At 39.7% G+C, this 25534-nt stretch overlaps 1 long non-coding RNA gene across 1 annotated transcript in view; it reads left to right on the top strand.

The window, feature by feature from the left end:
• Window positions 1–2360: 2360 nt before the first annotated feature.
• Window positions 2361–25534, top strand: part of LOC116532008 — a 148268-nt gene continuing 125094 nt past the window's right edge. The window contains exons 1-2 of the long non-coding RNA XR_004260672.1: window positions 2361–2486; window positions 18208–18325. This is a non-coding gene — a long non-coding RNA (uncharacterized LOC116532008). The remainder of the gene's footprint in view (window positions 2487–18207; window positions 18326–25534) is intronic.

Raw genomic sequence — 25534 nt, 5'->3', positions numbered from 1 at the left:
ACACACACACACACACACACACACACACACACACACACACACACACAAACACATACACTCCTGGTTGCCCCAAAGTCCTTCCCTAGTAAGCTGGTCAGCCTCTCGCAGAGTTCCCTAAGTTCAAAAATTACTTCTATTTTCTTTAATTCTATTTTTTTGAGCATCTGATTATCTGAAGTAATTCACATTAAAGAGTGATTAGTAGGGATCAACTCTTCCTATGAGAATTTCCATTTAAAGGAAGATGTATCAGTGAGGCTAATGAGATGTTGGGAAAAACATTTTTGAGTGGCTGAATACCTAGCTGTTCATTTAGGAAGTTGATTTTGGTGTTATAAGGCTTGCCAAGAAGGCTAAAGATGACTTGTCTACCGGTGCTCATAATCTAATCAGGAAGGTAGAACAATTGTGGTACAAGAAAAAATAAAAATTCAAATCAGAGGCTATTAACTGCCAAGAAAATGATAAAAAAATAAAATTAATGACTAAGTTATGATAAGGACAAAGACAATTCCTCAATGTTACCAAGCCTAGGCATTCAAGGACATTTATCTGGATGTTGGTAGACACAGGATCTTGCCCTCTGCCTCTTACGGATAATGGCTTCACAATATCCTCAGGGTCTTAAGCCCTATAGCCAGTCAGAGTCACTATTTCATGGTTTCACTTGCACATAAATAAAAGAAAAATAGATTTTAAAATTAAACAACTTGAGCTTAGGGGCAGTTCTTAAGCCATTTACTAAATTTCTAGAGATTTGTAAAGCTCCAAACAAAATGCATTCATGAGTCCTTTAGCAAATGATTGAACCTGAAGTTTCACCACTAACTCCAGGGTAATCCTTGGACAGACAAATTGGGCAATGAAGGGTTGATATGAAATCATTTCCTGCAAAGGGATCCTCTTACCAGGTAGGCAAAGAAAGGTAAGTTACCCAGATGGAAGTTGCAAGAGTCACTTTTTCCTGAAAAATCACATCCTAACCCCCTGAGGCAGTAAAACCCTTCTCTGAGGTCTCATAGAAAGGTGGCCTTAGGAAGTTAAAACAAGCTTTGAATTAGGGCTGCCAGCCAGCAGGTTTTCTCTTGCAGCAGTGTTTGCTTGCCATCCATCCAACCCTGATCAGAGGCTTCAAAAGCTGGAGCTCAGCTCTATCCAGAGCACAGGGGATGCTGGGAGACAGGTCTGCCCAGGAAATGCCAGGAAACCCCAGAGCTAGGAGAGGTAGCTTAAAGGTCAACATCGGGGCATCTGGGTGCTTCTCAAAGCAAGTGGTAAAAAATACACCTTACCTCTATGCTCTAAAAATTGCCACCCATATATCTTTGTCTTTAACCATCCAATTTTCATTTCAAAGCCAAATGCTAATAGGATATTAAAATAATATGCATATTACTAACCCAGGCTATTGGCAACTGCTGCTCAGTGCAAGCCCTTGACATTGCCTCCCTGTATCTAACCATGGTTCCGCTTAGTCTGGCTTTCTGCCTTTGGCAATGGCCGGGGTTTGATGGTTCACAGAAAGGCAAATTGCCTAGCTAATTAAAATCTGTACCTTTAAAAACACTTTTCTCTTATATTGCCAGGCAAAGTTAAATGGGTACAAATTTCTTATGAAAAGGCCAAAAATAAATTCTGGGCTTAGACATTGTAGATAAAATTGCTGCCTTAAATTCCAAGTTGCAGAAAAATAAAGGCGTTATCATGAAAATTGTTATTTAGCTGTAAGTGTGGGGGTGTAGGTACAAAGCCATTATTAACCTCCTTTATAAATGGGCATGTCAGGAACTTCGAAGGAAGCCCCAGAGTTTGGTCGCCAAATGCCAGTGTGTGTTAAATATTCACAGTGAACTCTTCTCCCTTTGGTAATTGTAATTCTACATCTATTTCTAGCCTTTCTCACCTTGGTTATAGCACTCTGCAAAGGTCATATGGATATCCGAAATCAACTGCAAAGGAGTATTCTGAATCCCTGTTGATAAATAAATTATGTCCCAATTACTGGTGCTTTTCTGAAATGTTACTGAATGAAGAAAAAAAATCAAACTTCTGAGCTCAGCATATCTTATTTTGCTATCAACTATATTTCTGTGTCTGTGTTCAAGTAACTAGTTCCCACTGGCAACTCGAAGGAGAGCTTTAGGTAAACAAGTCAAACTGTCTTCGTGTTTATACCTTTTTTGGAGAAAAAGTGAGAGTGCTGTAATTTTAAAAAATTAGAACAGTAACAACGTCATCTTGAATTTACAAAGTGCAGGAGTTGTTAGATCTGTGATTTCAAGTCTTCAACAACTCTTTTTGGGTGGGAATAGTCAGGAGTCTGTGTTGTGGTTGGAGCCCAGGTTGGCCATTGGGAGCTGAAATAGAGGTCAGGACTCCTGGCTCCCCGTCCAGACTCTGAGGACCCAGCAGCCTCCACAGGTACACTCAGAGGCCACACTAGATGCAAAAAGAACCATGTACAGAGAAGTGAGAAGGTCTCAAAGGTATTTGTTTCAACACTGAACGAGGAATTTTACCACGTTCACTCAGAACGTGGTTACCAAACTTGAAGAAAAAAGAGCCAGAACCACTAAGAAAGCCTGTGCCTACCTTAGAAAGGCAATGGGAAGTCTGTTTGTGTCTTTTGTCCACTTTTTAATGAGGTTGTTTGTTTTTTGTGGATTTGTCTTTTGCTTGTTCAATTGTTTAGGTAGCTTATGAATTCTAGACATTAGACCTTTGTTGGATGTATAGCTTGAAAATATTTTCTCCCATCTCGTAGGCTGTCTGTTTACTCTGTTGATTGTTTCTTTTGCTGCGCAGAAGTTCTTCAGTTTAATTAGGTCCCAATTGCCAATTTTTGTTTTTGTTGCAATGGCTTTTGAGAACTTAGTCATAAATTATTTCCCAAAGCCAACATCCAGAATGGTGTTTCCTAAGTTTTCTTCTGGGATTCTTATAGTTTGTGGTCTTATGTTTAAATCTTTAATCCATCCTGAGTTAATTTTTGTATATGGTGAAAGGGAGGGGTTCACTTTCATCCTTCTGCATGTGGATAGCCAGCTATCCCAGTGCCATTTATAAGGAGTCCTTTTCCCATTGCTTATTTTTGTCAACTTTGTTGAAGATCAGATGACATATAAGCAGCCAACAAACATATGAAAACATGCTCAACATCACTAATAATCAGAGAAATGCAAATCAAAACCACAATGAAATACCATCTCGCACCACTCAGAATGGCTATTACTAAAAAGTTAAAAAAAAAAAAGACAGACACTGGCAAGGCTGCTGAGAAAAGTGAATGTTTGTACCCTGCTGGTGGGAATGTAAATTAGTCCAGTCACTGTGGAAAGCCATCTGGAGATTTCTCAAAGAACTTAAAACAGAGCTACCATTTGACCTAGGAATACCATTACTGGGTATTTGTAAAAAAATTCATTTCATCAAAAAGACACAAGCAATTGTATGTTCACTGCAGCACTATTCACAATAGCAAAGACAGAATTAACCTAGGTGCTCATCAACAATGGATTGGATAAAGAAAATGTGGTATATATACACCATGGAATACTACACAGCCACAAGAAAGACGAAATCATGTTCTTTCAGAAACATGGATGCAACTGGAGGTCATTATCCTAAGTGAAATAACACAGAGACAGAAAACCAAATACCATATGTTCTCACTTATACGTGGGAGCTAAACACTGGGTACTCATGGACAGAAAGATGGCAGCAGTAGACCCTCGAGGCCACCAGAATGGGGAGAGAGGGAGGGAGACAAGGGCTGAAAAACTACCTATTGGGTACTATGCTCACTATCTGGGTGATGGGATCATATCCCAAACCTTAGCATCACACAATATACTCACTTAACAAACTTATACATGTACCCCATGAATCTAAAATAAAAGTTAAAATTATTTAAAAAAGAAGAAAGGCAATGACTTGCAACAATTAGCAGCCAGACTGATAGTCACCCCATACCCTGACAACCCACTCATTTGTTCTCAATCACATTTGGGGTGCTTCTACAGGAAGGGAATGGAGGAGGTTTGGCTCTTGGGACCACTTTCTGTGTCTGCGACTACAGAGTATAATGTTAATTTCTGGTTTGGTTTTTTGCTGGGTGGGGGGAGAGATTATTTTTCTTCTATTTTTTCTTCTCCCTACAGCAAAGCTATTTTTCTCTCATTCTTTTTAAATCATTTCATTGTCAAAGAAAACACAAAAGAGAGTTGAAAGCAATTCAAAACAGGGAATTTTTCACAGGGGAGAAAGCAGGGAATAGCATAAAATGGCTTCTTGCCCTTTTCTTCAAATTCCATATTAATATAAACAGCAAAAATTGATGGTTGGGGGGCAGCCATCTGCATCTGTTTTGAGTCATCTTTGTTTCCAGGCCTCGGTCTCTTCCCACACTGCTCTCCAAACTGTCATCAGGTTTAATGGCACGGCAGCCTTGGGCGCTGCACTCCATCCTCAGAGACCACTCAAAACTCTCAGTGGCCCTGAGTACTAGGCCCTTAGAATTAGAACCATCTTAGAGATCATCTGGTCTTGGAATTTCTTTACTCCCTTCTTTAACAACTTGGATTGAACATTTATAGAACACTTACTATGCACCAAGGAATGTTTTAAGTAGTTTATATATATTAGCTCATTCATTCATCACACAGCCCTATCAAGTAGGCACTATTATTCCTATTTACAGATGAAAAACTGGAGCACAGAGAGGTTGAGTCATTGTCCAGCCTAGCCCTCTACAGGGTGGCAGAGCTGCCTTTCCTTGTCAGATACTCTGCATTCCAGCCAAACTTGCTGTAGGCTCTAAGTCTCCATCTTATGCCTCTGCTCACTGCTGTTCCTTTTGCCTGGAAAGCCTCCACACCTGGTCCCTCCCCTCAACTCTGCAGTGTCCAAATCCTATGCAGCCTTCAAAATGAAGGGCAGATGCTATCTCCTCCAGGGAGCTTCTCCTAATCGCCTCTCCTTATTCTGAAATAGCAAAGTACTTCAATTGTACTGTGTGGCATGTGCCACATTCTGCCCTGCATTCTAGTTACATATGCATATATTTTACCTTTTTAAACATAAGATAAGCTGTCTGTGGTAGAATGCATATGTGATGATCTTCCAGCTCCCATATCACCTAGTGCATTCTTTGGCCCCCGTTAGATAACATCTGTTGCTGTATTTACCACATGGTAGGAAAAATGTGGGAATGAATATGCACATTATAGGTAACATTACTTCATAAGAAAATGGCCTCTTTTACACATTGCAATCAGGCTCCTATAAAATTGCATATTTATAAAATCAATATTTGCATCAAATGTGATGCAGTTTTTCCTAAGTGGGGAGGTATCTGTGTGATGTATAAGCTTGCAACAACAGAGCAGCAGATCTGAGGACCCCATGTATATATGCAGGGCGCTGTCTGCCTCAGATAAGCTGGAGATTGCATGGCTTCTTTGCATGCTCTTGTGTGAAAGAAAGCTTTTCTCTTGGGTCTCTACACTATCATTGCCCTTTCTGGGCCCATGAACTTTTGAACCAGGCAGTGGGGCTCTGCTTAGTAACTCTCTCACCCACCGATGTGCCCACATTGCAAGTGGTATTCACAGGCCACAGAAGCGTCACTGCTTAACCAGGAGCCTTGAGACTCAGCCACAGCTCAGGCCACCACCCTTGGGATGCAAAACACTTCCTCCCATATATAAAGCTACAAAGTCATTATTGATGACACGCAACCACACGGGTAAACTTATGAAGGGGCACACTTTTTCTAATTTTCTTGTAAGTATCAGAGAAACAGGCAGAGAGAAATGAACACAAAATATTTTGATCACTTAATAGGGTCTTACATAGTTAGTATCAGTTTATAATGGAATTTAAATCACCTCTCAACCTGAGTCTTACACTGTTCACAGTGCAATATTCCCTGAAGTCAGTAATGTAAGGGTGCTTGATTCTGGCTATGTATCAGATTTCCTATGGAATTTCACACGCACACACACACACACACACACACACACACACACACACAACCACCCCAGGCTCTCCTCTTGGAAATTCCGCAATTCCAAAAAACTGCCTAGTTCATTCTGTTGTGAATTCTGGGTTGAGAATTACTGTGACCAAATGAGACACAAAAATGATAGGCCATTCCGTCCCAGGCTGTGTCTTCTGCTGTTGCTGCTTTTTAATCAAAAAGGCTAGAGAGGAATCTCAGTGGGAACATTAGTTCTGCAAGTGACAAGACTTATAATATTTCATAACTATAGAAAACAGCAGGTGGCTATGATTTCAACAGCAGTAGAAGTAAAACATTTTTCCATAAGCACAAACCAAAATATATAAAACCGTACATACTCTAAAGAAGAGGAAATATAAATTCAAGATTGTGAAACTTATATTCTGTTTACACTTGAATACCATTAATTAATTATTGACAATATTTTAGTTTTAAAATAAAGCCGGAATGGAGAAGACTCATTATTGCCTGAGACTCTAAGGAAGGCAAACTGTTGTTTATTGAAAAAATTTAATGAACCATAGTCTATAGCCTTATGGAAAAGCTAGTACATTATAGTTTATAGCATGTAATTGATCTACAATATTATCTTCCATTCATCCTTATTAATTGCCTTTTCCATGAAACAGAGGGGCCTCACCTTGCCATCTTTGATTTGGCAGATGAGGCTGGATCTCATGCTGTCAGGGTTCACCCTGTGTACTCCCCAGCTGATGTTCTTTTTCTTTCTGACACTTCACTCCAGAGACGAGCCTTCATGCTGCTAACAATACTTTCATAGCCCTGTCTATCCTGAGAGTAGATTTTGTTCTCCACCTTTCTAACACAATCAAAGTTTACCACTCCCATGTTGCCTGATTCCAGAGTATCCTGCTTCCCAGACTTGATTAAGGAAATGTTAAAGTGTTTTGTAGAATAATCTGAGAAAATAGGACCTAATAATAAAATGCATCATAATTCCAGGGTACAGATTTGAGTTCAAAGGGATCTTCTGGCAATAGTGCCTTAGCCTAAAAGTGGTACTCTAAAAGTCAGAATTCCGGGCACTCAGAGTGAGGGGACTGATGCAGCTTTGGTAAAATGGGTCACTCTCAAATCACACTGCATAAGCATCTACCTAGTCTGCCAGTTCCAAGAGCTTTGGCTCACTGGTCCAGGTGGTCTCCTAGCCCAGAAGAGTATGAGAACTACAGGCTCCCTCTTTTGGTGTCTAGCACAGTCCAGGACTCACTATCCCTTCTGTTGAGGCTGAGTATTCAGAGTTAACCCAGCAGCTCATCATTCTTCATTTCTCTTCTATACAAGTTCTGGTGATTTTCCTGAAGCTACCATCTCCAAAGGAAGGAACAAATATTCAAAGCAGTCAATTTTGCTCTTGCTTAATAGTTCTGGCCTAAGTCTTGCCACCTGTAAATAACAGTGACTCTTCCCAATTTATTTCCCTTTTCCAAGCACAGTGGGGGAGGATCCTTGGGGTGAACAAGGGTTAAAAGATGTACTCATGGCCAGGTGTGCTGGCTCACACCTGTAATCCCAGCACTTTGGGAGGCCGAGGCAAGCAGATGACCTGAGGTAAGGAGTTCGAGAACAGCCTGGCCAACATAGTGAAACCCTGTCTCTACTAAAATACAAAAATTAGCTGGGCATGGCAGTACATGCCTGTAATCCCAGCTACTTGGGAGGCTGAGGCAGGATAATCGCTTGAACCTGGGAGGCAGAGGTTGCGGTGACCTGGGATGGCACCACTGCACTCTAGTCAGGGCAACAGAGCAAGACTCTATCTCAAACAAAACCAAGAACAAAAACAAAAACATGTACTTGTTTCTTGTTCTTAGTAAATCTCTGGAGGAGGTATAAGAAATGCTGTGAGTTCATCTAGGTTCCATCAATAATTCACCCTGGTACCCATTTCACACACCCTGTTATGCTGTCCCTCCGAGTACATCTGTATATGCCAAGCCATTTGGTCTTACTTTTGCTTTGGAAAGTGTGGGGATTCTATTCTTGGAAAGGAGAAATGAAAATTTCATAGAGTTGGGGCAGGGGTTCATATATATTTCAGATTTCCACCTTCAATTATGTACTTACTATATCAAAGTTGTCTGGTATCCAGAAATGGGAGTCAGGGTTTACCTAGATTCTTCTCTTTGGGAATGAAACTCACGAACTCCAGCACAGAAGACAGAATCAAAACAACTGGACTCGTCATTAGAAAGCACGAATTCAGTTCACCCCTGTCTGGCACAGTCATGTCCTCACTACAGTTTCACAAGGCTGAGGGCAGAGGATGTGAAGCAACTTCATTCAGAGGCACAGGAATGTACGTGCAGCAGCCGACTGTCTGCTGGGGCTGACACAGCTGGCTCTGCTGACATTCATTTGCCAGTTGTCACAGGTACAATTCAGTAAGCTGGCAAGGAGGGAAACGGGGAACTAACAATTCTGGATACATTTTGAAATTAGGATTTATTTGTCTTTGTGTCCACTTATTCACATCCTTCAGGAAAAGGTGAATGCTGAAATCTAAGAAGAAAGTCAGAGAGTTTCTTTGGCTGCATTAGAGGCTACCTTACAAATACCTTCTCTTTGTCAGAAGGGAAATCTGGAGCTGTTAGCTGGCAGCGTGGTAGAGTCCCTTGCCTGCTCTGTCATCGGCATGATTTCCCTCTGCAAGTGGAGGTGTGTTGACAGCCCATCAGTTACATCACCTTACACTGAGGGCCGTGCAATGAAATGCAGTTCATCGGGATGCCATAAAAAATGATAAGGTGGTTTAGGTAGAAACTACAAAAGGCATTGTTTACTAAACTGAGTGACAAAATCGCATCACATAACTATCAGCTCTGCTTTTCCCCTCTCCTCTCACATCAGAGACTGCGCTGACTTAGATAGGGAAGCCTTAAAAATAGGTCCTACAATGAGGAATGCACAGGTTTTGTCTTTCAGTGTACTTCATATATTTTTAACAAAGGACATACATTTTTAAAAGTCCTTTGTAAGCTATTCTGTTCATTTTAAATGAACATTTAAAATAGAAATTGTGGCTTCTATAAAAATCAGAACTTTGCTTTGATAGGTATATACAGATTAAAAATGTAACTCTATTTGCTATAATCTAAAGAAATGTGTTAAGACTCTGAGGCTGAATTACAGTTACTATGGAAACCAAAAAATGTAACCACTATGATTTAGGAGCCTCTAGATTCTCAATAATTATGTTGTTTGAAGAGGGGAAATTAAAATTTTAATTAAATGAGTAGAAAAACAAGTAATTTTACAGGAAATTTATTAAATTGTGTTCAAATATGATCTCATGTGTCCTTTGATGCTCTTTGGGTAATTTTCCCAGCAACTGCTGGCAGGTTTTTGAGAGATAGGTTAGGATATTTATTGAGTACCTATTACTTATTAAAACATTGTATAGGGCTCCAGGGATGGGAAGGATAACATATAAATACATTGTTTCTATACTCAAGAAATTTTAGTTTATATAATTTTTAAAACACACAAAATAACCCAAATGCCTTTACAAAGCTATAGTTCAGCAGCAAGTCATCTTAACCATATTTTGGTTGAAGGACTCTGAACCAAGGACACAGAGAGCCAGTCAAAGGTGTCTAAAACTCTCAATGGAGCTGAATTTTAAACCTAGCTTTTTTTGTAAATCACAATTCCTTCTCTGATCACAAAAGAAATGTGTGCTCATTGTTGAACATTTGAAAATATGAAAATTTCAGAAGAGAAAATTAAAACCATACTATTAAAATTAAAATAAAATTCCTGTACTAACTTTTTGGCATATTTTTATGTAGTCATTTTTTTTTCCTATGGAGATATAGGTATGGGCAGTTGTCACTTGGCATGATAGTGTGAGACTGCAAAAATGACCATAAAAGCTAGAATCATGCAAAGTGATCTTAACAATCAATAGAGAAAATCCAACTGTTCTGTAATCTTTAAAAAAAATTTTGTCATTAAAAACTCTCTTACTGTTGCTTATAAATGTATAAGAAAATAAAAAATTGTGGCCGAGCATGGTGGCTCATGCCTGTAATCCCAGTACTTTGGGAAGCCCAGGAAGATGAATCACAAGGTTAGGAGTTTGAGACCAGCCTGGCCAACATGGCGAAACCCTGTCTCTACTAAAAATACAAAAATTAGCTGGGTATGGTTGTGTGCACCTGTAATCCCAACTACTTGGGAGGCTGAGGCAGGAGAATTGCTTGAACCTGGGAGGCAGAGGTTGCAGTGAGCTGAGATCATGCCTCTGTACTCCAGCCTGGGAGACAGAGCAAGACTTCATCTCAGAAAAAATAAATAAATAAATAAAATAAAGAATAGTAAAAATAATCTTTAGTACTCTGAATGTAAAATATAGAAATGCTGAGAATAAAAGTGTTTTATTTCTTTGTAAAAAACTTACCAGAAGTAGTTTGTATAATGCTGGTCTATCTTTCATTGTGTAACTTACAATGCAAAGCAAGCATCTTTTTTACAAATTGTTATACTTCTAAGACTGGATCAGCTTCTAGAACTTTGTCCTTTGCACTTTCAAAGATGTGAACTATCTCTGATAGTTCTTTTAACGCAAAGTTGTTGTTGTTGTTTGCCAATGTTGCTTCTTCTGTGTATTTTCAACACCAGCACTTTCTTCATCTGTCAATTTTACCTTAACTAAGTTCCTTGGGTTCCATATCTAGTGTCTCTCAAAGGGTAGTGATGTCCACATTTCCATGGTCAGCTATTTCTTCTATAACTTTGTTTATATCAGACTCATATTTAACTTCCACCATTTCACTTTTCATTACTTTGCTGCATTTTCACCATTTTTGACCAATTTCCTCTTTTGATTACCCACTTTTTAAAAATGCCATGTGGGGTTATCACTAGCAGAGAAGGATGTAACCTCCTGCTCTTTGTGCCTGAACTGAATAACAGATGGGCACTGACCCAATCTGACCAATCACAGGCTGACTGAGAAAGCAGGGATGTGACTGGTCACTGATCATGATGTGCATCTGTCAATCCCATAGTGATCTGTGGACTGAACTGCCAGCAGTGAAGCTTACCTTATGCAATTAGTTAATATACTGGGATAACTGAAATTTGAACCGTGTTGTCGGGAGATGGGTATTGTTTAACCTATGGTAACAAAAATGCATGCATTGTGGGCCCATGCAAAACATGGACAGTCTATATGTACATACTTGAAACATATTTTTTACAAAATTGAGATCATGAATATATAATTCTGTACTTGCTCGTTTAACTTAGCATTATATCATAAAGTTGTATCCCTTTTATTACTAGTCTCCAATAACGCTGTAGCACAATTTATGTGACTGGGAAAACACCAGGAGAATGGTAAAATGACAGCCATAGATTGGCAAAGAGGGAGGTGCTTCCTAGTAAGACGCAACACAGGGAAAGCCCAGGGATTGGCCAGTATATGTGGGTAAGTCAGAAGAAGGAGAAAATTAATATGACTGGAATATACGATCTATCTTAGAATTAAAAAGACAATAATATGAAAAAGTCAATTTTCCCAATTACTACTATTACTTTAGTAATTATTACTTTAGTAATAATAGTAATACTAACATTTATTGCATGCTTACTATATTCCAGGTACTCTCAGGCTTTATCTCACTTAATCTTCACACTGACCTTGTTTGCTGTCATCTCCATCTCACACATGAGGACCCTGAGGTTCAAAGAGGTTAATGAGGTCACACAGATGTTATGGTGAGCCTGTAATAAAATCCTTGTTTCTGTAATGCTGCCCTTAACGCTCCACAACACTGCTGGATGAAAGCACTTTTCCAGCTTACAGAGTCCTTTTGCATAGACTGATACGAGGTATGCAACTGGGCAAGTTGTACCAGCTGCCAAGGCGTGGAGCTGAAATCTAGCCTATGCTGCTGGCCTACCCCGAGCCAACAGGCTGCATAATTCCAGAAGGGCTGCCTCTACCTAATTTACACAAAGACACAGTATGGACTGGCCTTGGCCCTGATCAACATGATGGATTCTCACCACAGCCCTCAGAGGTGATAGTGAAATTATGATTACTCCAATTTTATGCTAAATCAAAGCAAACCAAAAATGAACCAAAAAACCCCACAGCAGCTCCCCCATTGGGTCAGTGATTTATCTAAGCTGAGAATAAACTGGTGAGATAAAGATGCAGTTGAGGAAGATATTAGAATCCAGGCTGAGTAGGTTTCATTTGAGGAAAAAGGCAACAGGGTACTAGGAGGTATGTATAAATCAGGGACACATTGACTTCCAGGGAGTAAAACAGTAAGTCACAGCTGTCCACCTGGATGAAATTGTTCTGGGCAGCTTGATGCCTTCCAACCAGTTAAATCACTTCTCCAAAACTTTGGTCACTTTTTGCATTTGGATGAGATCTTTGGAGACATCTCCACTTCCCTTGAGGAGTTTATAGTTATATAGCTACCAGGATTTTTAAAAAGTGAGTCTGAAAGCAAATATCCCTTCACCTCACTGTCTTTTGTAATTGAACTTTACAGACCTTTTTTAATTAGAGAGTTGTAATTACTGTAGTTACCATCCTGAGCGTATCTGGGCCTAGGATTTTTCTGAGTTCTAAGCCACGCGGTCTGTACTCTTTCTTACATGACAGAGAAATGCTGTTGCATAAACCAAATCCTTTGGATATTAGGGACTCAGAGGGGTTTAACTTTCCCGGGTGAACTTAGCATTTCTTTTTGGATTTACAAGCTTTAGAGGAACACTTGTAAAAAAAAATGGCTGGGTAAAAACCAATTAATCCCACCTCCAAAAATAGCCAAATGATATTAGTAGGCATTTAAAAACAAAACAAACCCAAAAAATCCAAGAGACTACCCCTGAGAAATACAACTTGAAAAATAGGTCTCTGGTCAAATGTTTGGAAAATTCCAAACATCATACTGCTTCTTTGGACTGTCATTACACTCTCGGAGATTCCCTCATTGTAGGTAAGAAATGTCTTAATTTCTTGGGATTTACAAACCTATTGTTTTCCATAGTTTTAGGTAAGGTGAGAAATCCAACATTAACAAAACTTTTAAAAAAATTCTCGCTTACCTGATTTTTTTTTTTTTTTTTTGAGTTTTGCTTTTGTTGCCAAGGCTGGAGTGCAGCAGCACGATCTTGGCTCACTGCAACCTCCGCCTCACAGGTTCAAGTGATTCTACTGCAACCTCTGCCTCACAGGTTCAAGTGATTCTCCTGCTTCAGCCTCCCACACAGCTGGAATTACAGGCACCTGCCACCTAATTTCTGTATGACGGGGTTTTGTCATGTTGGCCAGGCTGGTCTCAAACTCCTGATCTCAGGTGATCCACCCGCCTCAGCCTGCCAAAGTGCTGGGATTACAGGGGTGAGCCACTGTGCACAGTCCCATTTACATGATAACTTATTGATATCTTGATGAACTTGCGTTCTATGGAACATGTTTTTGAGAAATGCTAGACCGTGTGCATGGACACAATTGAGTATGCACCGCTAACTCTATTTGAACTAAGAGCTACTTCCTGTCCCCATGCGCAGGGCCAGAGGGGTAGTGAGAGGAAATGAGCCAGGAATGATCAGCCTCTCTCGCTGGCAGGAGCGTTTTTCATACCTCAGTGGAGGGTGTTCCTTGTGTGTGAAATGAGGAGTGTGTGGCCAAGTAGATCTCTGTGCTTCCTCACCCTTCTTCAACCCAATGCATCTGCTTTGTTGCGGTTTTTTGCAAGATTTCATTAGAATAATAAAAAAGATTCCATCAGCCAAAAACCAAATAAACAACAACAAAAAAACCAACAAAAACAAAACAATAGTGGTTAATGGTGTTTTAAAACCTGTGCATGGAGCAAAAATCTAGGAGTGATAAGTGCTGTCTAGGACCTTCTACAGTCACTTATCCTCTGGTTTTCCCATCTGTAAAATGGGATCGATAATGTTGCAGACACTAAAAACTCTTTTAAAAAAGAATAGACGTTTGCTCCATACTTAATTCAAGGTAGAATGTGAGCAGGTAGAGAAGGACGGGAAGGAAAGTAAATATTTGTCATTTTTCAGCTCTCCATCATCTGAATCCCCTTTTCATTATCAACTGTGAGGTAGAAGGTCAACTGCATATTCCCGTAAGGGGTTTAATATTAGCGTAAGTGACCCAGAGGCAGTTTAGGGCTCACTGTGGTCATAGTGACAACCACTGCTCAGTGACAATGACATCAGCCGTGGTGCCTAGTCCCCAGAAATGGCAGTGACCAAGCTGCACTGTTCACGTGGCCTGAGGCTTTATGAGTTTCCTTTGTTCCCTGTGTGGGTTTTGTGTCTGATTCTCTGGCCTTCCCATGAGTCTGCAAGCCTCTCTGTGTTCTTCAATTTAATGCTTTGTAGATTAAGTTAGTCAGAATTCCTTCAACCGAGACCTATAGGCATAGATGGTGGCATATTGGAGTGTGAGGTTGGGGCAGCCTGGGATGGAAGCCATTTTAGGAGATCTAAAATGATTTTAGGAGACTACTAAAATTTGTCATGTGACCATTTTCAGGAGATCATTTTTAGTGATCATTTTAGGAGATCACTAAAATTTGTCTCAAACAGACTGGGAAAACCATGGTCCCTGTTTGGGTCATATTCCTGTAGATGTAGAATATATTTCAGCAGGGGAAAGTTTTTCTGCTCTTTGTATTTATAATTTATCATTTTCTTACATAATCAAGAGACCTGCAGAACACCTATTTTTTTAAAACTTCTCTCTGTGCCAGTTTTGTTAGGATCTAATAAAAATTCATCTTTTAAAACGTATAAAACAAAATTAGGAGAGAGATTATGAAATAGCACAGTAATACTGACTATAGTAATGCCAGAGAACAGACGAAAAAGAAAGAAAATATGGGTGACAAATAGTCAGCTGAAATCCTAACCCAAACAGCCCTTGACTCTCAGGAGTCAGGGCAGTTCATTTCCATTGGGTGATAACTGCAAACTTTGTTTTGTCCTATTGAATGCACAGAGAAGTGATAAGAACATCATTGCAGCTAACATCAGCAGGAAGGACACTCTAAGTTACTTTCATGGACAGGGACCTACACGAATCTGGTGTCATCTGTGAAACATCCCCTAGGGATTCAGAGGTGTCACTGATACCTCATCTGTATTTTCAGAGAAGCCACCTCAATCTACTACTAAAATTTAGCTGCAGGTATAAAAATAGACACACAGATCAACGGAACAGAATAGGGAACCCAGAAATAAACCCACATACCTACAACCAACTGATTTTTGACAAAGTCATCAAAAATATATACTGGGAAAATGATACCCTATTCAACAAATGGTGCTGGAAAAATTGGATAGCCACATGCAGAAGAATGAAACTGGACCTATACCTCTCACCATATAAAAAGATGAACTTGGGCCAGGAGTAATGACTCATGGCTATAACCCCAGCACTTTGAGAGGCCAAGGCAGGAGGATCGCTTGAGCCCAGGAGTTACCAACCTAGGCAACATGGCAACATTGCAAGACCCTGTCTCTAAAAAAGTTTTTTAAAAAATTAGATGAGTGTGTGGTGGTACATGCTTGTGGTCCCAGCTACTTAGGAGATGGCGGTGGGAGGATTGCTCGAGTCCAAAAGGTTAAGGCTGCAGTGAGCCATGTTCATGCCACTGCATTCCAGCTTGGATAACAGAGCACAATGCCATCCCCAAAATTATGATAATAATAATAATAAGACAAAGACAAACATAAAACATGAAACCATAAATATCCTAGAAAAAAACCCAGGAAAATTCTTCTAGGCATTGCCCAGGGCAAAAAATTTTTGAGCAAGTCCTCAAAAGCAAATGCAACAAAAACAAAAATAGACAAATGGGATTTAATTAAATTAAAAAGCTTCTGCACAGCAAAAAGAAATGACCAAGAGAGTAGACAAACTATAGTATAGGAAAAATATTTGCAAACTATGGATCCAACAAAGGGCTAATATCCAGAATCCATAAGGAATTCAAACAACTCAAGAAGAAAAAACAACCCCTTTAAAAAAGTGGGCAAAGGATATCAACAGGCATTTTTCAAAAGAAGTCATAGAAATGGCCAACAAACACATGAAAAACTCTTCAACATCACTAATAACCAGAGAAATGCAAATTGAAACCACAATGAGGTATCATCTAATACCAGTCAGAATGATTATTATTAAAAGTCTAAAAGAAACAGAAGTTGGTGAGGATGTAAAGAAAAGGGAATGATTACACACTGTTGGTGGGAATGTAAATTAGTACAACCTTTATAGAAAACAGTATGGAGATCTCTCAAAAACTTAGAATAGGCCTACCATTTAAACCAGCATCCCATGACTGGGTATATACCCAAAAGGAAAGAAATCATTATATCAAAAAGACACCTGCATTGTATATTTATTGCAGCATTATTCACAATAGCAAAATCATGGAATCAATCCAAGTGCCCATCAACAAAGGTTTGATAAAGAAAATGTTATATATATATATACACACACACCATGGCATACAATTGAGCCATAAAAGGAATAAAATAATGTCTTTTCCAGCAACATAGAAGGAACTGGAGGCCATTATCCTAAGTGAATTAACTAAGAAACAGAAAGTCAAATATCGCATATTCTCACTCATAAGTGGGAGGTAAATAATGGGTGTACATGAACATACAGAGTGAAATAATAGACACTGGAGACTATGAAAGGTGAGAGGGTGGGAATCGGGTGAGGGGTTAAAAATTACCTATTTTATAAAGTTTATAACCTTTAATACTTACAACATGCAAGATAGGTAGTCCTATCTTATAGATGAGGAAACCAAGACTCAGATGTTATTTGATCTAAAGTCACATAGCTAATAAATGTGAAGCCTGGATTTGAACCTAGTTCCAGCTGTCTCTCAAGTTTTTGGTTTTAATCCCTTCTCAGTCTTGCTTCAGAAGCAGAGAATTTATAATCTCCTAAATCTGAGAGTTCTTCGGTAAACACTTAAACTGCAAACACTTAAATTGGGTAAATAATGAAATTGTAGACTAATCACAATTTCAGGTTGTGAGATTGTATAAAAAAGGAGAAAGGGGTCATTCTCTCCCTCCCCTGGGACAAATTTAAGCCATATGTGCATATGTATGAAGGTGAAAGATGGTTTACTTGGGAGAGACTCAGGTGGTGAGAAACTGGGGGCCTAAGATAGTTTTGCTGGAGAAACAGGAGGGGCTTCTAGGGGTGAACATAACATGCTAACGTTACAACAGCAGTCACAGGAACAAGGTGCCTAGTGGAAAGGAAGAACTCCATCTTGCCAGGCTGTCCTAGAGAAAAAAGACTCTGAAACTATAGTGCAGCAAAGAGGGGTAATAGGATGGCAACAATGACAGCTACTGTGTATTGAGTGTTCACTACATGCAAGGACCATGTATTGAGTGTTCACTACATGCAAGGACCATTCCAAGTGCTTTACGTGTGTTAACTCGTTTAATATTCACATTCTTGCTAGAAGGTAAGTACTGATCACAGTATCTTTTTATGAATGAGGAAACTGAGCCACAAAGAATTAATTTTAAGAAGAATTAAATTTGCCCAAGTCACACAAGAGTTCTAGAACCAGAATTCAAATTTAGGCCATTTGCCTTCAGAGCTTATACCCTTAACCACTATAATTTAGACTCTGAGGAAAGTGAACACGTATGAGGCTGATTGGCAGTGAAAGAAACTAAGAAAAGGAAAGAGCAGGATGGAGCCTAATGGATATTAAAGCAAAACAGAGTTAAATTCCATCTCAGTGTTGACAAGGACTTGCTCACACGCTGACGATCGTGGCAACTACTTAATGGAAAAATTGCAAAGGGCCTTGGAATGTGATTATCATATTACAGAAGGTACCACACAGAAGTAATTATAATAAAGCCAACTCCCTCTCACAGGTACCAAACCTGAACTGATGCTGTCTATGCCCAGGTGGTACCATTGACCAATTTCCCTATTTCTGCCGAAGCGATGGCAGCTTGGAGGCAACTTAGCTCCTTCATTATTGATACCCTATCATGCTTTCTCAATCCTCTCGTGAAAATTTGACTATTTTTACTGAGCCCAGGCCTCTTGTACTTCACTTGGATTTTGCAAAAATGCCTCACAGGTCACATTGCCTCTTGTCTCTCCCCTCCAGACTGAACCAAATAACTCTGCCAGGAGAATCTTTCAGAATGTTCTGGAACATTGGAAATAGCCCTAAAGCTTAAATGGTGAATCAAAAGAGTTATGCTCTATTCTAGTGCTGCCACTAGGTAAGTGACCCTGGAGTCATTTCAACCCTCTAGATCTTTAGTTTCTACAAATATAAAAGGAAAAGTTGACATTGGTGCTCTCTAAGGTCCTTCTAGTGCTGTAAGTATATGAATGCATGAATGAATGAATTCTTTGCTTGTATACCTGCTTGTGGATTTCTGTTTAACACTTGAAATCTGGTGCTCAAGGCTCTATATAAGTTTTCTCACACCATTTTACAAGATAGCTATCCCTCCTATCATGTCATATTCATTTCCAAACCCCAGCTTCTCTTCCTGCTATTCTTGCTTCCCAAAAAGGCAAATTCCATCCTTTTCACAGCGAAAACCTTAGGCCACCATTAAGGTTCTGTTCTAGAACCATGTCTTCCACTGACAGCTTTATTGAGTGAGTGACTTCAGGCTGCACCATTGTAATTCTTCAGAAAGTGCATACGCATGGTAGCTAAAGAGTCTGGGCCCTGGAGTCAGACTGCCTGGAGTCAAATCCTAGCTCTGCTACCTACGAGCTGCTGCTCAGTTAACCTTTCTATGCCTCAGTTTCACCATGTGTAAAACGGATCATAAAAATGGCTATTTGGTAAGATTGTTGTAAAGTTTAATATACATGTTAATATACGTAAAACACATGGGAGAGCTTCAGATACATAGTAAGTGCCATGTAAATATCATCTATTATTATTGTTGCAACGAAATTTCTTACACCTTAACTCAATCTTAAGAATTAAATTGTTTCGTGCATGTAGGTATTTTCTCCCCGAGTAAACAGCAAGGATCTTCACTATTTTCTTATTTCATATCCTGGCAAGGGAAATCAAGGCATCACAGCAGCTATTCCTCTAAACAAACACCTGAAGACAGTAAGGGAAGACCTACCTGGTGCACTGCAACTTTAAGCTCCTTTACTTTGGCAAATAAAGAGAATTATGACATAAACAAACATAATACAGACTCTGCAGCCGCAGCCACTGGCTTCTCCTTAATATCTTGGTTTCTTTCTGAATCTTTATAGTAATTCTAAGAGTTGAGAATGAGAGTTTCTAATGGATTTATAGATATTACTTTATATAATTCAGTACATAATAAAATGACAACCTTTTGAAAATGCATATGAGTGTCATCGTGTTGAGGCAGTTATTGCAGGAAAGGGGAGAAAGTAAAAACTATGTGTGGAATAAAATGATAAAATATTCTTGTTTCATCAGCTTACCTTTTGACTCCTTTTTATCGTGAGTTCCAAATATGGTCAAGATGAAATGTGTTTATTTTGCCTTGAACCTTCTTACTAATGTACCAAAGGGGCATTTCATGAAAGCTAAGCAGTACGAATTTCCAATAAAGCAACGAAGCTCCCTTAAGAAGTGCTCTGGAAGGAAAATTTCTCATCGTTTTGTTATATTTCTCATCACCAAGTCAAACCAAATGCCAGCGCCATGTTGTACAGGAAGGGTGCCTTGACATGAAATATTACATTCCACTGGCAGTGAGATGACCATTGTGTTCCTCAGAGCAAGCATGTCTTCATAAGCCAGTTCCTGTTTGCAAACTGATCTCACAGGTGATCCAGAAAAATGCATACTGCAGCAGCAGTGTGGGCTAGTGGGGAGGCTTATAGCTTTCTAGTGATTCTGCACAGCCTTTGGAAGCCATGGTGGGTCTGAAGCCATAAAATGGTGTGGTTGAAAATGCTGGAGTTGAAAATACAGCTAAACTCCAAAGTAATGTGGACTAAAGCTGGGTGTGCAATTATTTTCTTGAGTGATGATCACAAGGAAGATAATATCATCCAATGTCTTTCCTCATTAAGTGGGATGATGGACTATCCTGATGGACAAGGTCTTTGCTCTCATGCTGATCTCTACTGCATTAGGACACATCTCAAAAACAAAGCAAAATAATTCTCCTTCTGCCCCTCCCCACATAAACAAACAATACAGAAACAAACTCTAGTGCGTCTTTCTCTAGAACACTAAGGACTATGACAAGCTATTAGAAGACAGAATAGACTTCCACCTTAATCGGTATGTATGATGTATTCGGAAATATTTATTGAGCCCTATGCTAGGACTTGGGCTAGAGAAATAAATCATACACCACTCCTATTCTAAAGGAGCTTACAGTCTACTAGATAAAAGATAAGCCCTTTCTGTCACAAAATGGAACATGCATGGACAACTGGGATTTAATATTCACAACACAGGATTTTTTTCAAAGTCTTTCACCTACTGTTGTTCTCTCATGATGATTTGCTGCTCTTTGGGGGATGACACTATTTTCACTCTATGTGTAGCTGTCTGACTCAAGCCTCACACATTTAATGGGGGTGGGGGAAGCATTTCCAGGTTAGAATGAAATATAAAGTTCTTTGGCTCAACTGAACTTTTCACTAGCACCGCTTAGACACTCTGAATCCTGGAAACATGGTAGAATATGATGCCAAGAACTCGGCAAGTATCTGGAAAAAAATCAACTGAGCTTTAACTTAGCATTTTATTGACTCTTTACAAAATGAACCAAGAATAGATAAACCTGTATAAACTTACTGATTTATAGCTTTCCAAATATTTTCTATGTTTCTCTACCATGTATTTGTTTTGCTTTAAGTCTTTTGAATTGGTACTTGACTGATAAGGATATGCATTGTAAATGTCTCCAAAAGATAAGAATTTCTTCTAACTCAGGAAGGAAGAGAAGGAGAATGAATATAAAACGTCTTGGAGAGGACTCACTTTGTTTAATTCCCCCTCTGGATTGCTAGAAACTTGGGAGTGGGGAATTGCCTTACTCATCTTGGTCACTTCTGAATCTGCCTCAAGTACTCTACAAATGTTTGCTGAATGAATGTATGAATGAGGGATGGATGAATGTCTAGGTCTTGAAGGAGAAGGCAGTAGTAAATAAAGAAAGATGGGGAAGAGATTGAGGACAAGAGAGAATTTGTACAGCATGGGAATTGTGGGTGGATGCAAGTTTGGGGAATGGTGGCAGGTTACATGATATTAGTGTAGTTGAATGGTAAGGCATGGTGGCAGAAGAGCCTGCAGAAAGACTCTGGGGCCACACTGGCAAATATATCTGCTTTCTATGATACTGTGGCAGCCAGTCTATCATTTCCACATCTTTTTTCTTTTATTTAATTTTTGAAGGCCACAGTAGCTCAAGCTCTACTAATAGGTCTTCATTTATAACTGTTTCTATATTAACTTATGGATACAAAGACGCCTGGATTTGGGGGCTACCATGTAAAGTTGAGCATGTTGTGCACTGCACAATTCCCAGGAACACTCTACACATCCAGTACAGCGCATGACAGTCCTGTGCTTCCTTGATCTCCCTATATTTGTAGTGAAATATATTTACAAATTGATAAATTGCTGGAAGTATAACATGTTGAGAAATACTTTTAACTGTCTTTCATCTTTACCCATTATATTGTCCTGAACACCCCCTGATTCTTTTGTTTTCCTCAGTCTATGAGGGTGATATTACAGAAAAAAATGCATTGCTTTTTTGTGATGCTTCCACATTCTAACTCTCAATAATCAAAGTGTACCTATTTTGAACCATTTTATATTGGGTAGGGTTCTGATGTGGTAGTTCTTGGGTTCAAATCCTGGCTCTGTCACTTACTCTGTGACCTTCTGCAAACTACCTAACTTCTCCGTGACTCATTTTCCTTAGTTGTAAAATAGGAATAAGAGCTCTTACCCTATAGGGTTAATGTAAGGAATAATTGAGATAATCTATGTAAAGCACTTAGCGCAGTGACACAGGGAGTGCTCATAGGTGTTTGCAATTATGCTACTAAATTACTATTGCTGATACTGGACTTCCAGGTTGAGCCTGCTGGACAGAATGCCTCCTGTGCCCCTACAGCTGGGACTGCCCATCCAGAGCTTGTGTGTTTCCAATGAGCAGAGCAGGTGTCCACATTCCTCCCAGGTTGTTCGTTCCATGAAAGTTAGGCAGTTAATCCCCAGCCACGGATTGACAGATCACAAACATACACATACACACCATGCACACATTTCACCTCTACTTCAGGAAATTCTAACAACAATGCCACAAAGTCAGGATGCTGTTAGGGCTTCCTTCCCTGTCTCTTTCTCCAGTCTAGTGCATTCAAACAACATTTTTGGGTTTGAGAGGGAAATGGGAGATAGGCGAGTCCCCACAATGTTTCCTGGATAACAGCGGAACTTTGGCAGACAACAATGGTTTTTGGTAAAGGGTGAGCCCAAGAAGGAGAGAAAAGGCAGTTTTGTTGTTGCTTTTAGTGGTGGTGAGTGTGTGCATGTGTCAGATTGTAAATAGGGCAGAGAATTATGTCAGATCTGGAGAGGGACCTGGAAATCAAAGGTTAAGTTGCAGGGGCCCAGGGGTCTAGGGTCAGGTAAACAGTGGGGGAGGGGGAGCACAATGGCAAGTTGAAAAGCAGGATTCAATAATGAGTAAGGATCAGAGAATCACAGCACGTCTTCTCTCACCTAATCATTTACTCATTCATTTCACAGATTGTTCTTGAGCACTGACTATGTGCTGGGATGAGTTAGATGCAGGGTATTCAACAAAGAACAAGACAGAATCCCTACCTTCATGGAGCTATGATCTAAAGGAAATAAATAAACACATTCTTGGTGAGAAGTTATATTCTACAAGTAAGTGCAAGGCATTATGGCTATGAAGGGGTGCTATGTGGTCTGATAAATTTTCTTGGAGAAAATTTGGTGCTTTCAGGAGCAGCCGTTAGATCGGCACAGCTGGGGTATACTGCGGGAGTGAAGTAAAATGAAGACAGAGGTAAACAGGAGCTGTATTATAAAAACCATCTTAGGATGAAAGGTTAAGGAAACTGTTCTTTATTATGAGGGTAATTTGCAATGCAAAACTTAAATATTAGTCAGATCTCAAGGCTTGGAATCTAGGGAGGGAAATTTGGTGGCTATTTCCTTGAATATATTATATATAATAGGAAAAGTCAACCGGGGTTATTTATTGGAAGGCTCCTCCTCTCTTATGTTTTCCTTTATGAGAGATGGAGGATTATCCCTGCCTATAGCAGGGCACTGTCCAAAGAGAAGTGAAACATCTTCAGCCCCACCTAGCATCTCTTCCTCTTTAGAGCAAACCTTGTGCCAGCCTATATGTTTGCTGTGGATGGGTTTTCATAAAGCTGTAAAGAAGAAAAGGAAATCTATCATGTATTACCTTTCCATAGCCACATTCATATTCCTAAGCCTGGCCTTCAAGGTCACTTAACTTCTTTCACTCAAACTCATCCCACTCCCCTGCATGGATCCTCTTCTCTGGTCAAATGAATTTTAGAACATGATATGTACCTCTCTGCTTTGGTGCCTCTGATCTTGTTTTTCTTTCTAGTCTAGCTCTCTCTCACGCTCAGTTTCCTCATCCATAAGTTGGGGATTATAATATCTTATTCAGGATGTTACACAGATCATGTGTCTCAAAGTACCCAGCGTAATGCCTGGCACAAAAACATCATTCAACAAATGCAAGCAATTGCCAAAGTTAAGTTCCAGAGCCTTGTCTGCATGTCGCAAACTTCACTACTCAAGTGTTTTCAGGGCTGGGTATCACACGAGTAGTGGGAATCCGAGCAAATATGAAAGAGCAGGCTCTGCTTAGAGTTAACGAACATGCGCAAAAACAAAAACAAAAACAAACAAACAAAAATGACCAAAGGACCTCCTTTGGTTTAAACCCACCGCTTTGGAATCCTTTTGAGTTTTACCTCATGAGTTAGGTGGTAAATATTTCTTCTCATGTAATTCTCTTCCATCCAGTGCCCACGTTGTGCCACCTATTTTTCACCTACTTTATATTCTTCGTGGTGTTATTTATATTTCAGTGTAGTTTTTTGACTCTCAGGGTTCTTGTAATAATCAAGTGAAGTCACATATGTAAAGAACCTAGTGTCTGGCATCAATGGTAGCTTTACTCTTTTTCATGATGACAATGATGCTATTAACAGTCTCTTAAATCCAGAGACCAGGTCCCTAAGAGTTCCAGGAATCTCTTTCCTGCTTGTTGACTTGAAAAGGAAGAATAGGGCCGGGCGCAGTGGCTCACGCCTGTAATCCCAGCACTTTGGGAGGCCGAGGCGGGTGGATCACGAGGTCAAGAGATCGAGACCATCCTGGTCAACATGGTGAAACCCCGTCTCTACTAAAAATACAAAAAATTAGCTGGGCATGGTGGCGCGTGCCTGTAATCCCAGCTACTCAGGAGGCTGAGGCAGGAGAATTGCCTGAACCCAGGAGGCGGAGGTTGCGGTGAGCCAAGATCGCGCCATTGCACTCCAGCCTGGGTAACAAGAGCGAAACTCCGTCTCAAAAAAAAAAAAAAAAAGAAAAGGAAGAATAATAGCAACAATGATGGCTTCTGCTTATTGAGTGGTTAACCACAGGACAGGAACTAGCAGGAGTGCTTTACCTGCCTGAACTCCTTACTCCTCACCATAACTTGTGAGTAGGCCCTGTTGCTATAATGCCTATTGTAGAGATGAAGAAATTGAGGCAACAAAAGATCAAGTAACTAGCCAAGTTATGCAGTTAAGAAATGGCAGAGGCACATGTGTGCTTATGTAACAAATTTGCATGTCCTGCACATGTATCCCAGAACTTAAAGTATAATTTAAAAAAATAAAAGAAAGAAAGAAAGAAATGTCAGAGCTAGGATTTGAACCAGGAGGGCTAGCCCCAGAGCCTATGTACACAGTGAGTATAGCTATACTCACTTTCTGACCAACTTCTGCTCATCCTTCAAGGGCCAGGTCACATGTTACCTCCTCTCCTACTTTCCATGCAGAGTTAATTGCTCCATCCTAGGTACTGTCATAGTACTTTAAATGTAGCAATTATCCAGATCTACAGCAATTATCACATTAATATTATTTATTTTTATGTGTGTGTTTATTTGTATGTGAGTTTGTTATGGAAGAATCTGTGAATTACTCAAGGCTGTATACTTAGCATAGGGCGTGGCGCATATCTGATATACAAAACTATACATTGAGTCTTAATTGAACTAGTAATTCAGTTAAATTTGATGATTGTACTGATGGTAGCGGCTGGAGATGAAACATGGTTGAATGGAAATTTCAGGTGGTAAGAACCATAGTGCTGAGCTACTGGCTGTTTTTGCCATGAGTATGGTAATATTTTTGCCCTTTTTTTTTTTTTTTTTTTT

The sequence above is a fragment of the Sapajus apella genome, unplaced genomic scaffold (genome assembly GCF_009761245.1).
Source record: "Sapajus apella isolate SASKATOON/1434 unplaced genomic scaffold, GSC_monkey_1.0 scaffold74, whole genome shotgun sequence".
Classification (NCBI taxonomy): Eukaryota; Metazoa; Chordata; class Mammalia; order Primates; family Cebidae; genus Sapajus; species Sapajus apella.
Note: the sequence above shows the minus strand (reverse complement) of the source record. Positions and strands in the feature narration are given on the sequence as shown.